This window comes from Marmota flaviventris, chromosome X, assembly GCF_047511675.1.
Source record: "Marmota flaviventris isolate mMarFla1 chromosome X, mMarFla1.hap1, whole genome shotgun sequence".
Lineage (NCBI taxonomy): Eukaryota > Metazoa > Chordata > Mammalia > Rodentia > Sciuridae > Marmota > Marmota flaviventris.
Window position 1 is genome coordinate 112,177,186 of NC_092518.1, and position 14,899 is coordinate 112,192,084.

At 50.9% G+C, this 14,899-nt stretch overlaps 1 protein-coding gene across 5 annotated transcripts in view; it reads left to right on the top strand.

The window, feature by feature from the left end:
• Positions 1 to 6,026: 6,026 nt before the first annotated feature.
• Positions 6,027 to 14,899, top strand: part of Bcorl1 (BCL6 corepressor like 1) — a 68,260-nt gene continuing 59,387 nt past the window's right edge. For 3 of the 5 annotated variants that reach the window (XM_071606132.1, XM_071606133.1, XM_027940044.2), the window contains exons 1-2: positions 6,656 to 6,796; positions 7,339 to 7,418. The gene's annotated coding sequence lies outside the window, so the exon portion shown is untranslated. Of the gene's footprint in view, positions 6,061 to 6,655; positions 6,797 to 7,338; positions 7,419 to 8,231; positions 8,416 to 14,899 lie in introns of those variants that run through there. The other 2 variants (XM_071606135.1, XM_071606134.1) reach the window with 2 other exon arrangements.

The window sequence follows — 14,899 nt, forward strand, 5'->3', positions numbered from 1 at the left end:
CAAAAAAAAAAAAAAAAAAAAAAATCTAAGAACTGGGTGAGGTGGTACATACTTGTAACGCTAGTGACTCAGGAGGCTGAGGCAGGAGGATTACAAAATTTGAGGCCAACCTTAGTAACTTAGTGAGGCCCTAAGCAACTTATTGAGACTTTAGTTTCAGAATAAAAATTAAAATGGGCTGGGTGTGGTGGTGCACACCTGTAATCCCAGTGGCTCAGGAGGCTGAGGCAGAAGGATCGTGAGTTCAAAACCAGTCTCAGCAATTTAGTGAGGTCCTAAGCAACTTAGTAAGACACTGTCACTAAATAAAATATAAAAAAGAGCTGGAGGTGTGGCACAGTGGTAAAGTGCTTCTGGGTTAAATCTCTAGTACCAAAAAAAAAATTTTTTTTTCCTAAGAATCAAATGGCTACTGAAAAGACTGGACATCATGCCAGTGGTTGGGTAAGTACAATGTTTGTGGGAACAGAGGGTTGGTTGGGGGCACTGTAGGTGGGACTTGCAAGGACTCATGCCCACATTTCTCCCAAGAACACATACTTGCTGGTCAATCCCAAAGCATTAATGCATTGCTCTCTTCTCAAATGCTGCCAGGCATTGTGGGGAACACTGTTTTCTATGACAAGGTGCCCAGAGGAGTGTTGAACTAAGGCACAGAGTACAGAAAAGCACTAAAGTGCCAAACTGCACTTCTTAGCTATGGGACTAAGAATTCAGAGAAGGGGAGGGGTTCTCAGAGGCCAAAGCAGTGGGAGAAGCTTCATAGCTATAGGGTTTAAAGAATTTAGCCAGGTGTGGGGGCTCACGTGTAGGCTTATGGATAGGATCAAGAATAGTGTATGTGATGGGGGAAAAAAGAATGGTATATGTGAGAATATTAGGTGCTGTAGGCTTTTTTTTTTTTTAAATGGCATGTTGTGGGTTCACCAGGACACCTCAGTTGTAAGTCTATAAAGAATCCTAAATGCACAGAGCCACCACCACACCCAGAGGAATTGCAGTTGCTTCAAATTCAGTGGAATTTGTTGAGCACCCACTAACATGGACTCCTGATCTGGGTGCTATTCTCAATATTCTTTGGGGAAAGAGGTAATCATTTTACTGAAAGGTCTTGTTCAACTTTATTCCATTTCCCTTGCCAAAAATACACCTCTCTTTCTCTTTACATTCAGGTTTATTTATTTTTGTGCTTGAAAGAAGCAGATGATCTCAAATTCTAAATTCTTTAAAGACTCCACACACTAAAAACAAACAAACAAACAAAAAACTGCGATGGAGTGTCTACTAGATGCCAGGCACTGTTCTAAGTGCTTCACATACAAGAATCATTTGATCCTTGTTACAGTTTCAGGAGATACTTATCAGCTTCCATTTTATAAATAAGGAAACTGAGGCTCAGAGAATAGTTAAGTGTCCAGGGTGCTATCTCCAGGAAGTGTCAGAGCCAGGATTTAAATCATGCCTGTTTAACTTCATAGTTTGTGTAACCACTAAATGGGAAGAAAAAGACTAAAGAGACCAAGACTTAAAAATGAATCTTTGAGCTAGGCATGGTGGCACATGCCTGTAATCCCAGAAGCTCGGGAGGCTGAGGCAGGAGGATGGCAAGTTCAAAGCCAGCTTCAGCAACTTAGTGAGGCTCTAAGCAAGTCCCTTTTTCTAAATAAAATACCAAAAAGGGCTGGGGATATGACTCAGTGGTTAAGTGCCCCTGGATTCAATCCCTGGTACAAAAAAATTGCCAAAACTGGAAGCCAGATCTGTATCTCAGCTTCCCACTGTAATATCAGGGGAATAGATTGGTACATTGGCTCATTCACTTAAGCATTTGTAGAGGTCCTACTGTGGGGGACCAATGTGGGGTATGTGGAAGGCAGGAAGGAGATTCATACACAGATGAGAAATAATGAGTCTTTTCATCCAAAGAACTTCAGATCAATTTGGAGAAACAGGCAAAACATAAAAGTACTAACTAAAGGGACAAGCTAAGTACTGTGGGGATACCCCAGAGGAGCGGCTTATTTCTACCAAGAGTATGGAGGCCAGGGAAGGCAGCATGAAATAGGGCTTGATCAGTTGTGTGAGATTTCAATAAACTGGAAAAATGTGTGTCCTGCCAGGGAATGGCAGGAGGACTGTTCTGGGCAAAATAGTGGGCTTGTGAGTGACATGGAAGGAACCAAGACAGGAACTAGATCAGAGAGGGCCCTGAAAGCAAGATGAAGGTTCATAGACTTGACTTTGTCCACCGTGAGCATCCATGACCAGTTTTTTGAGGGCCGATCATTTCTTAGAGTCCCTTCCACCTCTAAGAATGTGTATTTGATTTAAAGAAAGAAAACAAAAACAAAACAAAACCAAACCAACCTTGTGAAGAGCCTAGAAGTCTTAGGAAGAGGGGCGTGGCCAGACAGCTGAGGGGCTTGACCTAGTGAGGCCTCTGGGCAATTTTAGCCTCCTTCTTCATTTTGCCCCTTTTGTCTATAAAATCCAGAAAGATTGTTGGTTGTTTACAGAGTTAAGTTTAACCAGACATACTGTTTCCCCATTTAGACTCAGGACTCTGAAAAGGCACAGCATTCCTTAGTCGTTTGTTCTTAGGAAGCCAGGTCTTACTTCTCCACATGCAGTGGGCTGCCAGAATGCATCTGTAGCAGCAGTTGCAACAGGTTTGGTGTGGTCAAGATTTAGGACTAGCAAATAGGGCCAAGAAATCCTCCCCACCTCCATCTCTGCCCTGGAACATAACTGAAATACTAGAGAGCACAGAGTGTCTCATGTAATCACTTTTTTGGGGGCTTGCAAGGTTCTTTCCATACTCCTCCCTCCCCCCCCCCCCGTTCCCTTTTAGCTGAGACGACTTAGAATGAACCCTTCACCTTTCCTGAGATCCTATGTGCCGTACCTGACTTCACCTGCAATTCAATGAGGTTCTGAGAATGAAGGGACAACCAGAAGTTCCAAATTTGTTTCATTCTGATAACTTTAAAGATTGAAGAATGGGAATTTTTTTTTTGTCAGAGGGCTATGCTATTTTACTAGTAAGACAAGGCTTCTGATTGCAGAAAAAAGCAGAGAATTAAAGTAATTATCCTGTGAATTTAGTCAGAATTTGGTTAGGAACCTAAATTACCTTGGGACCCCCAAATGCCCTGCTTCATCTGGTAAGCTTCAGGAGAGCAGGGCCCAGGCGGTGTTGTCCAAGATTTCTGTGCTACACTTAGGAAGGATGTGGTGCTGATGCTGATTAGAACTTTTGTATGAGTCCAGTGGTTTATGGTATACAATACTCTTTCCCATCCATACCTCATTTGATGCTCATGGGGTGTTCCTATGAGGAAAGTAGGGCAGGTACATTGATTTCCATATTTTAGAGGGAGGGATGGAAGACACAAAGCATAGTACCTGACATCAGACTGGCACTACTGCTCAATCCAACATTAGGGCTTGCTTGAGGTCCCAATGCTAACTATTGACAAGATAGCACAAGGATCTAGTCCTTAGAACTCCCCCAAATAATCCTCTTTTAATTGTACCAAGTCGTTTCTGAGCATTCTGGCCTGGGTCAGTAGATATTATTGATGAGAGAAATAATGAGGAAAAACAATCTGCTTGAAAGAGGGTATTTTGGCATAAAATGGAGGTGCTATAGCATATTGAAGAACTCTGGGTGTAGAGAGGCAGGACTACTGGGTTGATTCCTGGCTCAGGAACTCACTAGCCACGTGACCTTGAGCAAGTCACTCAGAGATGCTCAGAATCTCAGTTTCCTCAAGTACAAAGTTGAGGGTCATAGTGAGAAACAAATGAAATAACACAAGAGAAAGGGCTTTGTACACATTCAGATGTTGTATAAAGATATTATTATGGTTATGTTGTGGTTCTACCCTCAAATAAAATAATCATTAATATCTACATTCTTTACTAGGTTTCCCACAGCTCTTCCCACCCTGATCCTTGATTTCCCATCATCTCCTGTAAGGCAGGAAGCCTGGCCCCCAACAGGAAAGGGCTCAGAGAAGCTAGAGCTTCAGCCAGGAAACAACCATCTTGCCCCAACCTTCATTTCGCCAGATAAATGATGCAGCCAAATGGTGAGACTATGCAATCTGAGGTGTCCAGAATCCATTTCAACCTCAAACCAAGGAGCAAAGTAGCCCTAAGTTCCTAAGGCCTTAAGAGATTTAGTAACTATTAGCTTAATTAAAATCAGTGAAGACAGCCAACTTCAATCAGAGCAGAATTGGTGGGGTCTGCATTATCAGGCCCCATGGAGGAAATTTACCCCTTACTAATGTATTTCGAGTTTATGTTGATTAGCTTAAACATATCTTTTCCAAATCTTCACTTTGCCTTGGTGCAATTTAGGCCAAACACTTTTTAACCAGTGTGTGTTATGGCTGTATGGGGGCGGAGTGCATGGGAGGGTGGGCGTGGCCAGTTAGTGAAGCAGTTGCCAAATCAGAATACTATGATCAGGGTATGACCACCACGTTGGCAACAAATTTTGAGGTTGATGAGGACAAGTAAGAGGGGTTATAGAATACCAGGCCTCAGGCAACAGCAAAGACACTGCAGCCTTAGTTAGCTTGCTCCCATACTCATACTTATCCCTCAGACAAGGTGAGGGAAATATACCAGGCAAGTCTCAACTGTCATCTGTAAAGTCCTCCCAAAGGAGAGAAGACACCCCCTAGCTTAGACATGGAACCTCTGGCCTAAGAGAACGTGTGGGGTGGGGCAGGGAGGAGGAGGAGGAGGAGGAGGAAGACATTAATCCCGCAGGGCTTCCTTCTAGTGCAAATGACCCTCTGACTTCCTTAGTATAGATAAATATATAACGAATAATATCAATATATTTGCACGTAAAGATTTTTTTCCCCAAATTCCTGCTATTCATTTCACATTCCGTTTACAAAGCAATGAATCCGTCAGGAACTGCTGGGCACCTCCCCTAATACCCTCTAGGCTGAGGCGATGGCTTTGAAGTCCCCATCACCAACTCAGGGTCGAAACTGCTAAGAAACACCCTAAGTCTGAAAGCAAGCCGGCAGGCAGCTTCAGTTCCTTCGCAAGCTGCTTTCCTCGGAGTTAAAGTCAAGTCACCGGAGTTCGAATGTGGACCGCAAGCTTCTGAGACCTTCAGTCCCACGGATGGCCTGGGACGTAAACACACGCAAGGATTTATTCCTTTGGCCAGGCGGGGAATCATTAGGGTAAAGGGTAAGGGTCAAGGGGCTCAGTTTGGTGGTTGAAGAGCCCCACAAAAGCGGACAGAAGCTGAGTCTTCTTTGAGCTGGGTTTTCGCCTCCTAGTCGTGCAGGCTTCCCCGTTTACAGACCTTTCGTCCCCCTCCTCTTCCTTCCTCCCTCAGGTCTCTTGCCACCCTCATGCCTCCACGCCCAGACAGGGGCTGCCCACCGAGAGTGGCCAAAGGGGTTTGCAACCGGGAGGTTGCCACGAAGGGTGGGCCGCTCCGGAGTCGCGAGGCAAGGCAGCGAGCCCCAGCGTTTTCCGTCTCCAGCACCTGTCCCACTTCGGCGCCGGGGCTGGGGCTGCGCCCGCGGGCGGCCTCAGTGCTGGAGCGCCAGAACCACGCACCGAGGTCGCACAGGGTGGGGAGGTGGGGGGCCGGGGAAGGGGCGGGGCATCCAGTGGGGGCGTTCACCCCACAGGCAAGACCCCCGCCCTCCCACATAGACTGAGGCAAAACCGGGAGAGTCACACGTAAACCGTGAGCGAAAACGCTCGCACCCCCCCTTTCCGGAGCCAGGGGCTGGCCAGGGAAGGTGCCTCCGTTCTTCCCCGGTGGTCAGTGCGGGGTCTGCGGCTGCCCGGCGAGGTTCCGGCTTCCCCGGGGCTGGCAGGGGGAGCCCCGAGAACTGCAGGCCCGCCCCCCCTTCCTCCTCCTTCTTCCCCTCCTCCCCCACGTGTCCTCCCGGAGCCCAGCGGCCTGATCCCAGCACCCCCTGCCACCTCCCTCCTCCTCTCGCTTCGCCCGCTTCCCAGGCGGCGTGGAGAAGAGCAAAGTTGCGACAGCAGCCAGGGGGCTCTGCCCAGGTGAAGGGGGCGCTGTGAGGCGGGTGGGGGGGAACGGCGTGGCCCTGCGGCGGGGGCGGGGGGAGGATAAAGAAACTTGCTTTATGAGGCCCCCACCTCCCGCGGGTTCGGATCTTGCGTGAACCGAGCCCTCGTGGCGAGACGCGTCAACGCCGTCAGGACCGAGGCCGGCACCCGGATCCGGACCGGGACCGGTACCGCGCGCTCGGGCCGGCTCGGCGGGCGCAGGCAGCGGGCCAGGCCGGCACCCAGACAAGGGCGGGGTGGGTGGCCGTACACCGGACCGAACCAGGCACTCCGATGGCGTGGGCGCGGGCCGAACCCAGACCGGGCCGAGTTGGGTGGTGAAGTAGGACGTGGATTCGGGGGCGGGGCGCGGCGGGAGGGGAAACCAGGCCCGGCAGGACTGGCCTGGGCGTGGGGGCGGGGGGCGAGTTCGGGGCACTTGCTGGGCTCTGGACCGAGCGGTAGGGCGGGGCGGCGCTAGGGGCTGGGCCGGACCCGCGGGGAGAGGGCGAGGGGAGGGGGACCCGGGGGTGGAGTAGGGGCGTGGAGTTGCGAGCGGGGTCTGGCCTCGGCCGGGGGCGAAGGTAGATCGGCCGGGCCGCGAGCGGAGGGAGGGAGGCCCGCGGCAGCGCGGCGGCGGCGAAGGCCAGCTTCCGCGGAGTTTGTGCCCGGGCTTCCCGGCCAGGCTCTGGCCGCCCCACGCGCACAAATGGGGCTAGGGGACTGACTGGTAAGCAACTCTGCGTGTTAGACGGTGTTCAGTGTCGATTCCGGGAAAAGCGAGGAAAGACACTGCCTGCAATTATGCCGCACCCCCCACCCACCCTTTAGCATCTGGATTCTGCTCTCTGGGGGCCGGGGACCCTCCTCGCCACAATCCTTTCACTCTCCAGCACTCCCACCGCCTCCCCCGCTTCCTTGGCCATCTGATTCTCCTAGGGGTATGTGTTTAGTGGGTGGACGGCGACGAGAGGGTATACTTTCCCTCCCGTGGGGACAGCCCATTTCGAATCTTATTCCTACAGGATAGCGTCCTTTCGAGTGGTGTGGACATTGGAGTTTAGATAATCCCCCCAAGCTGTTTGATGGCTTTTAAGGAAAAAGGACAGATCACTGGATTTTCATGTCTGGGATGGGGGTTGAGGATTGGGATTCACCCCCAGCTCACTTCCACTACCAACCTCTCTTTACTGTTAGCGGCTTCCATGGGGATCCGAACCTGGAGGGGGAGGGGGGACGGGAGTATTAATGTGCTTTTCTATCTCTACACAGGATCAGCGTGGCGAAGGACAGCTAGTCTCGGAGGGAAAGTAGCCACCAGTCCAACTCGGGTCGCCCCCACTATTACTTCGGTGAGGGGGGCAATGCTAAGGAGTCACTGGTGGGTAGGGACCCAGTTTAGGGGAGGGCGTGGGTAGTCGCCCCCAGACTCTTCCTTCGCGCGGGGAGAGGCTAGCCCTGGCTTCGGAGGAGGGGTTCCGGGGAGGGAGATGGGGGTTGGCGACGACGGGGGGGGGGCGGGAAGAATGGGAGAGTCACGCCCTGCGTGCAAGGGGAGCCTCCCTCAGGCCCCTGGGAGAAGGGGACTGAATGCGTCTGCTCTGTGCTGCCGGGCAGGGTAGATCAAGGGTCTCGGGATTTGCACACTAGATCGGGCACCAGTGGCCTAAGAAAGTCAGGTCGGGGCATGAGGTGGGGAGCGTTAGAAGAAAGGGAGAGAAATCCCTGGTCGAAGCATACTGATGATCTCCCTTCCTCAACCTCCTTCTTGAGGGGCGTCGAGGTGGGGGGGGGGGCGTGGGGCTCTTGCAGCCCGGAGGATTTGAGTGCCTCCACCTCTCCCAGGAGTCTAGCTTTTTGCCCGGCTTGCTGCAGCTACCGCTGCCTCCTTCTCCGGAATCCACTCGGTTCTCGCAGCGATCCCCTCCTCCTCCCCTCCCCTCCCAGTGTCACCGGGGCTGCTTGGCTCTGCCCCCTTCGCCGCCGCTTGCTCCCAGCTTTCGTCCCTCCCCTCTCTTGCTCTCTCCCTCCCTTCGCCTCCTCCTCTCCATTCCCCCACCCGCGTAGGCGGCATTCTGGGAGTTGTAGTCCTGTGGAGAGCGGGCTGGCGCCGCCCGCGAACCCGGCCGGACTCCACTTCCCGTCGAGCCCTGCGACCGGCACCCACTTCACCAGGCTTCGCTCGCACACAGACACACACACACACACCGCTCTCCCCCTCACTCTTTCGCTCGCCGCGGCTGCTGCCAGTGTGTGGCTCTGTCTCTCCTCCGCTTTGCTGAGCCCTCCCTTCTTCCTCTCAGTTCCTAGAGTCCGACCGCCGCCGCCGCCGCGAGAGAGGAGAAGGAGGTCGGTGGCGATAAGGGGCGGAGGGGGGCATCTGATCGGGGCAGTATTAGGCGGGCGGCGGTTCTGAGGGGGTAAGACAGAGCCCGGGTGGCGGCCTGAGCTTCCCCGCGGAGCCGACCCGGGAACAGGTGCGTCTTTTTTTTCTCTCCCCCAACCCCTCCACCCCTTTTGACTCCCCGGCTTTTTCGTATTCCCCCACCCGCTTCTTTCTATCTTAAGCCTTTCCCCAACCCTGTCCCTTCTTCGCCCCGCAGCCGCTCTGCTTGCCCCCCGGGGGCGCCGTCCTCTTCGTGTCCCCGGACGTATCGCTCCCTGGAGCTCGCTCTGTTCTCGCCCCTCCCTTCGGGACAGCTCCCCACCACTTCCCACCTTCGTACCCCATCTCTGCCCTGCCCTACCCCCTCCTCGACCCCCTTCTCTCTTAGCCAGGTGAGACTTGTTCGCCAAGATCTGAGAGTCTTCTTCCCGGCTGGGCGGGGGTCTCCATGGAAACGGGGGTCGGTTGATCTTGGGGGGGAACCATAGGAATTACCCCACTCCTCCTCGGAAAGGGAGGTTGAGGCTACGGTCTTCTTAACTACCTGGCCCCAACCCCCGATCCAAGGATCCGACGATCAGAAGGAAGGCTGGCCAGCAGGGCAGGGCGAGAAAAGGCTGTTTTTTTTTGGGGGGGGGGATGTCCGTAATGAAGTCTTGAAGAGACCAGGAGAAAAACCCCTCCAACCTCAGAGGGGAGGTGCGACGGGTGCTCTTTCAGGGCTGCTTTCTCCTCTGTGCTGGGGTGCAGGAACCGTAGGGTAAGGGGTACCCCTAGGTGGCGGCGGGGCCTGGGTTCGGGAGTGGGAGTGCTGTGATGGGGGCAGGGGCAATTATCCGAGTCCCTAGAAAAAAGGCGGGGGATGACTTCGGAGCGCCCTGGCTCCGTTGCCCTCGCTCCAGGGGCGGGGGCCGCCGGGCCAGGCGCGGCGGGGAGGGGGGCTTAAATTGAAGGAGGATCAGATCGGGGGCAATTCATATTAGTCCCGGCAAGCCAGGGGGAGATCCGGCGTGCAAGCCCTCCACCAGCTTCGCGCCAGGCCTGGAGGCTAGGGGTCTCAGGGCTGGAAGGAGGGAGGCTCCGGTTACGGGGCCGGGTTTCGGGATCAGGGGCAATCCCCCGGCCCTAGGAGAAGGAGGGAGAGGGATGGCCACGAACCCTAGGGCTCCCCCACCCCGGGTCCTAAGGGGCGTGAGGAATGGACAGCAGGCCCAGTGGAGCTGGATTCGAGCAGATCGCGGGCAGGGAGTGGGGGGGGGGCTTCGTGGTGGGCTTGCGGGGGGAGCAGTCCGGCGGCGGGGCGGGCGGGCGGGGCGTGGGGCTCCGGCGGGCGGCGGGGCGGGGCCGGGGCGGCGCTGCTGCCGCGGTCGCCGCCGCTGCTGCCGCCGCTGCTGCTCCTGCTGGGGCCGCCGCAGCCGTTGCCGCCGCCACTGCCGCCGGTTCTGGGCGGGGAACGGAGGCCAAAGAGAGTCCCGTGCCGGGGCAGAGGGCGCAGGCGGAGCGCAGTGGGGAGGGGGCTGTCCTGGGGGCGGGGGCAGGCGGGGGGTGGAGCCCCCGACGGGGGGCGGTACGAGCCGGGACGACGACGACAAGGCGCCCCGGGGGCCGGGTGCATGGAGGACGAGGTGCTGGGAGAAGGAGGGGCTGTGGGTCCCGCGACGGGCCTCGTGGGCTTGGATCCTCGAGGTTCGGCTTCGGGACAGAGCCCTGCAGGGGCGCCCAGAGGCCCGAGAAGAGATAGGGAGGTGAACTGGACGGTGAAGGGGGCCCTCCTCGCATGGGTCCTGCTGAGAGGAGGGCTGGGCCAGAGGGATGTCCGGGGCCAGGCAGGGAGGAGCCGGCCACACCACAGTTGGGGATTTATCGTTATGGAGGTGCGGGAGATTGTTGTAGGAAAAGGTATGATCGAGGGGAAAGACGGGAGGGAAACGCTGCAAACCCAAGAGGCCAAAGACACAGGCCGGTGGGGGTCTTTCTGTTCTGCTTGCAACTCACCCCCACCTCCCCGGTAGAAGCACTGTTTTTGTTTTATTGTTTTGAAATTTTCAATGTTGGATGATAAAAGCTGTCAACGTGGTGATACTTACTCCTTCTTGGTATTTCCTAGAGTAGACAGTAAGGGCAGGCATCTCTTTCTGAGCACACATCTAGCTCAGGGTTTAAGGGGCTCTTTGCATGAGTGTGGCAAGGGGGCCTGTAACTTCGCGTCACAGCTGAATACTCTCAAGGCGATATGGAGGTCGTCCCTGTGGCACAGAGGTGGAGCGCAGTTGCAAAAAGCTTTGGTGAGACTTCTGGGGATGCACTTGTAGGTTCCATGATTAGCTCCATGCTTCTTTCAACTCAGAAGGTTGTTTCTCCAAAATCACACTGATGAAATGTTTTATGGAGAAGTAAATGGGGGATGCATTGGAGCTGGGAGTGGATTAGGTTGATAATAAAAAAAAAACAAGGATGGAAGGAAACTTAGAAGATCATCTAGTTCTCTGTTTATCTCTCTTGTCCTTGAATGGTGGGATTGAGGGAGCTTTATTATGGGGGAAATGGTATGTGACACAATGGAGGATATTTGGGGCAGTTTAGGGTACTCAAATTGGATGGTGATGTCACTATGTGGTACTGAAGATGACTGTATGCAGGAAAGAAATTTGGAAGATTCCACTTGGGATTAAATGGGATAATCCAATTTTGAGAATCACTCAGAGGCTCCAAATAGAAGTGGAAGGTTGAGGAGGAACCTGTAAAGTTTTGAGGGGAGAAGCAAAATTAGTAGGAAACACTGGGGGAACTGTGAGGAACAGGGGGCTTGGTGAATCAGAGGGACATGGCTATCTTGTGTCATGGGGATATTGGTAGTCAGATATCTTTTGATAGGATAACTGAGGTAATTGCCCTTGGGCTGGCTATGGGGGACAAGAGTCACAGGCCTTGAGGCACAGAGCGTTACTAAAATTGACTATAGAAGGACTGCCCCTGCTATCAGTTTTGCAGCAAGAAGTAGGCAGGTTTCCTTTTATTCTGACCCTGAAAACATGAAGACTGGATTTATCATTGGTGGAGAAAGGGGCAGGGATGCTGATATTTGGGTTAAGGACTAGTTCTTTAGAGCAATAGGGAAGGGGTGGCTAATTGTTAGGATAGGGTAGAGGAAAGCTAAGGCCCTGGCGAGCTTGGCTGTTGGCATCTGGGTTGGGCAGAGTGGAAAGGAATTCCAGAAGAAATGGTGGCTATACCAAGGGCACTCATGTGGATCTTGCTGTTTGGATTTGCCAGGAAAATGTAGGGAGAGGGAGAATCCCTTTTTTAGTGGCCTAGATGTTCAAATCTTGGAATGTACAGGGAATCCTGAGGAAGGGGGGGGTGTCTCTACCTTATTCATGATGTAGTTCATTAAATAGGAAAAAAAAATATTTAGTACAGGTGGGGAAGATCTTCTGGTGTGATGAGTCTGGATTATGAGTTTTAGGGAGGGGCTTCTTTGGGAGAATCAGAATGATGTGAGAAAAGGACCATCAGAAGGAAGGCAAAAAGAGAAGTCAGGAAGAGAGTTGGTTGTCCAGCAAAGGGGGAACAAAGGTGACCATCACTATACCTGTGTGAGTAGCAACTAAGGAAAAGGTAACACCTTGAAACCTTTAGGATACTGTTTTCCAAAAAATAGTTTGAAGAAGCTGGGCACAGTGGTACCCATCTGTAATCTCAATGACTCAGAAGGCTGAGGCAGGAGGATCACAAGTTAGAGGTGAACCTCGGCAATTTAGCCAAACTCTGTCTCAAAATAAAAGGGACTGGGGATGTGGGTTAAATCCCCAGTACCTAAATAAACAAATAAAAGTAAATAAAAAAGGGCTGGGAATGTTCAGTAGAAAGCACCTCTGGGTTCCATTCCCAGTACCCCCCCCCCAAAAAAAAAAAAAGTTCAAAGAATGTCTCGGCTCTTTGTACTTTCATGCTGAAATCCCAAAGTTTGGGGCAAGAGAGGAGGAAGATCTTGGACAGAAGTAAGGTTGGGGAGAAACTGGCATATAGGAGGACATATAAATATAATTACCCATAAGGAAACAGAGAACTTAGAGTATACAAGTGAAAAAATGTTCAGTGTAAGAAAAAAAGAGGAATAAAGTGTGAAAGACTCAGATGTCATTTGGAGCTGGTGTTGGAGAATGTGAAAACTTACCTTTGGTAGCCACTTCTCTGGGAAGGCCTCGAAAGGAGAGGAGCTGGGATCCAGGGCTTGTAAGTCTAAGCGTTCATTAGGAAATCTGGACTAAAGAAAGGCTACTGAATGGGGGAAGGGATTCACTATCCTAAATAGAATGGCCTTGAAAGGAAGAGAAAAAGTGGGAATATACCAATTTTTCCAGCCTGCAAGTGGGAGGGATCCTAGATATGAGGAGGTAAGTGATGGAAATTCTAGAGTGAAACAGAATAAAGAACAGGGGCATGAGAACCTTGGGCCAAAATAGGGGAATGAAGTAGAGGCACAGAGGAAAGGCTTAATCAAGCTGGACTAGAAGACATTTGCCAGTGGTTCATTGATTCTAGACTGAACTAAGTTTGGTATGCAGTAGAATGGCCATAGGGAGTAGAGAGCTGCTTTTCTAGGGCTAGGCATCCTAAGATTCTGAGAAAGGAATTCATGGTTGAGTTCAGGTGGGAAAGTGAACACTAGAGGGGAATAGAGAGAGTGCTAAGGAAAGTGAAAATTTTGAGATAAAATAGGCAGGAAAGGGGAAAAGTCAATGATGATTACATTACAGGGGAGGGAAGAACCTAGACCTTCAAGTTTTCAAGAAGAAAGCTTTCTCCTCCCAAGACACTGGGATTACAGGTGTGCACCACTGTGCCAGGCAAGAAAGGATTTTTTTTTTTTTTTGGTACTAGGGTTTGAACACAGGGACACTTAACCACATCCCCAGCCTTCTACATTTTTTTTTATAATTTTTGAGACAGGTCTTGCTAAGATGCTAAGGGCCTCACAAAGTTGCTGAAGTTGGCTTTGAACTTGTGGTCCTTCTGCTTTAGCCTCCCAAGCCACTGAGATTATAGGTGTGCACCACCACACCCAGCAAGAAAGGAAATTTCTTAATACTAAAGTTCAAAATTGGTGTGAGTCCATGCTTGCTGTAATGTTTAGTGTCAGGACAGCTAAAGAGGGAGGAAATAAGGAATCTACCTTTCTGTCACTAGGATTCTAGGACAGTATTTTTATGTGATCTCACAAACTAGGTTTTATTAATGCCAGTTTTTGAATGGTTGTCCTTAAAATGATGTAGATAGAAACTGTTCTCTTTCTAGATCATAGGATTTCCCACCATTTATAACTTAAAAACAATCTTTTATTATGAAAACTCTTTTGGTGAACTTAAGTTACATTCTGGTCAAGAGGAAAATTTAACTCTGTTTCTGTCATAATTCAAATAAGCTGTTGTAGTTCCCACGTTTGTTTGTTTTTTAAGCAGAATCTAGTCTTCATAAAAACATAAAACATTTTAAAATGGATTTTCTTTTGTAGTACTGGAGATTGAACCCAGGGGTTTCTTTACTACTGAGTTACATCCTAGCCCTTTTTATATTTTATTTTGAGATAGGATCTTGCTAAGTTGCTGGTGCTGGCCTTGAACTTGCTATCCTTCTGCGTCTGCCTTCTGAGTTGCTTGGATTACAGGCCTGTGCCACTGAATGCAACTAAAATTGGATCATTTTTTTTTTTAAAGTAACTGCAGGCTGCATGTCAAGGTCATATTTTTCCTGGTTAATGAATTGTGATGAATTTGAAGAGAGGTGACTTATTATTCGTAAAATGTGGTAATTTTCAGATTTACCCATCAGAGTATGTGAGGCAGGATGTGTCTTTGTTTGGATTTTAAGAAGGTCTTAAGCTAAGGGTCCATGAAGAATTGAGAGTAATAAGCAGGCAGAGCTTCGTGTTTCGGGCTTCCTTATGGACAGTCTGTTAAGAAACAAATTTTGGTTACCTCATTACTAAGGTATGCCTAGAAATCATAATGTTAGTGCCATTTAAGGGTACAGTCAAGTTTTGTTATAACACTGGTGTCCAGAGACAAGAATAAGCACATTTTCATTATTCTAAGTTCTGTGAAGTGTGCAGTATCTTATGATTCTATGGCAGTTGATGTACTCTATACCTGAGTCCATGAGATGATTAGATAATGTTATAGTGGGCGAGTCTACGTAGTTTAACTTGGTTCTATTGTGCCTAGGTTAGTGTAGTGTAGTAGTTTTCATTCTTTTTCTTTTTTTCATTATTTTTTGTTTGGTTCTGGGGATTGAACCCAGAGGTGCTTTACCACTAAGCTACATCCCTAGTCCTTTTATTTTTTGAGGCAAGGTCTTGCTAAGTTGCTGAGCCTACCCTTGAACTTGCGATTCTCCTGCCTTAGCCTCCTGAGTTGCTGGAATCGCAGGTATGCACCACTGTGTACA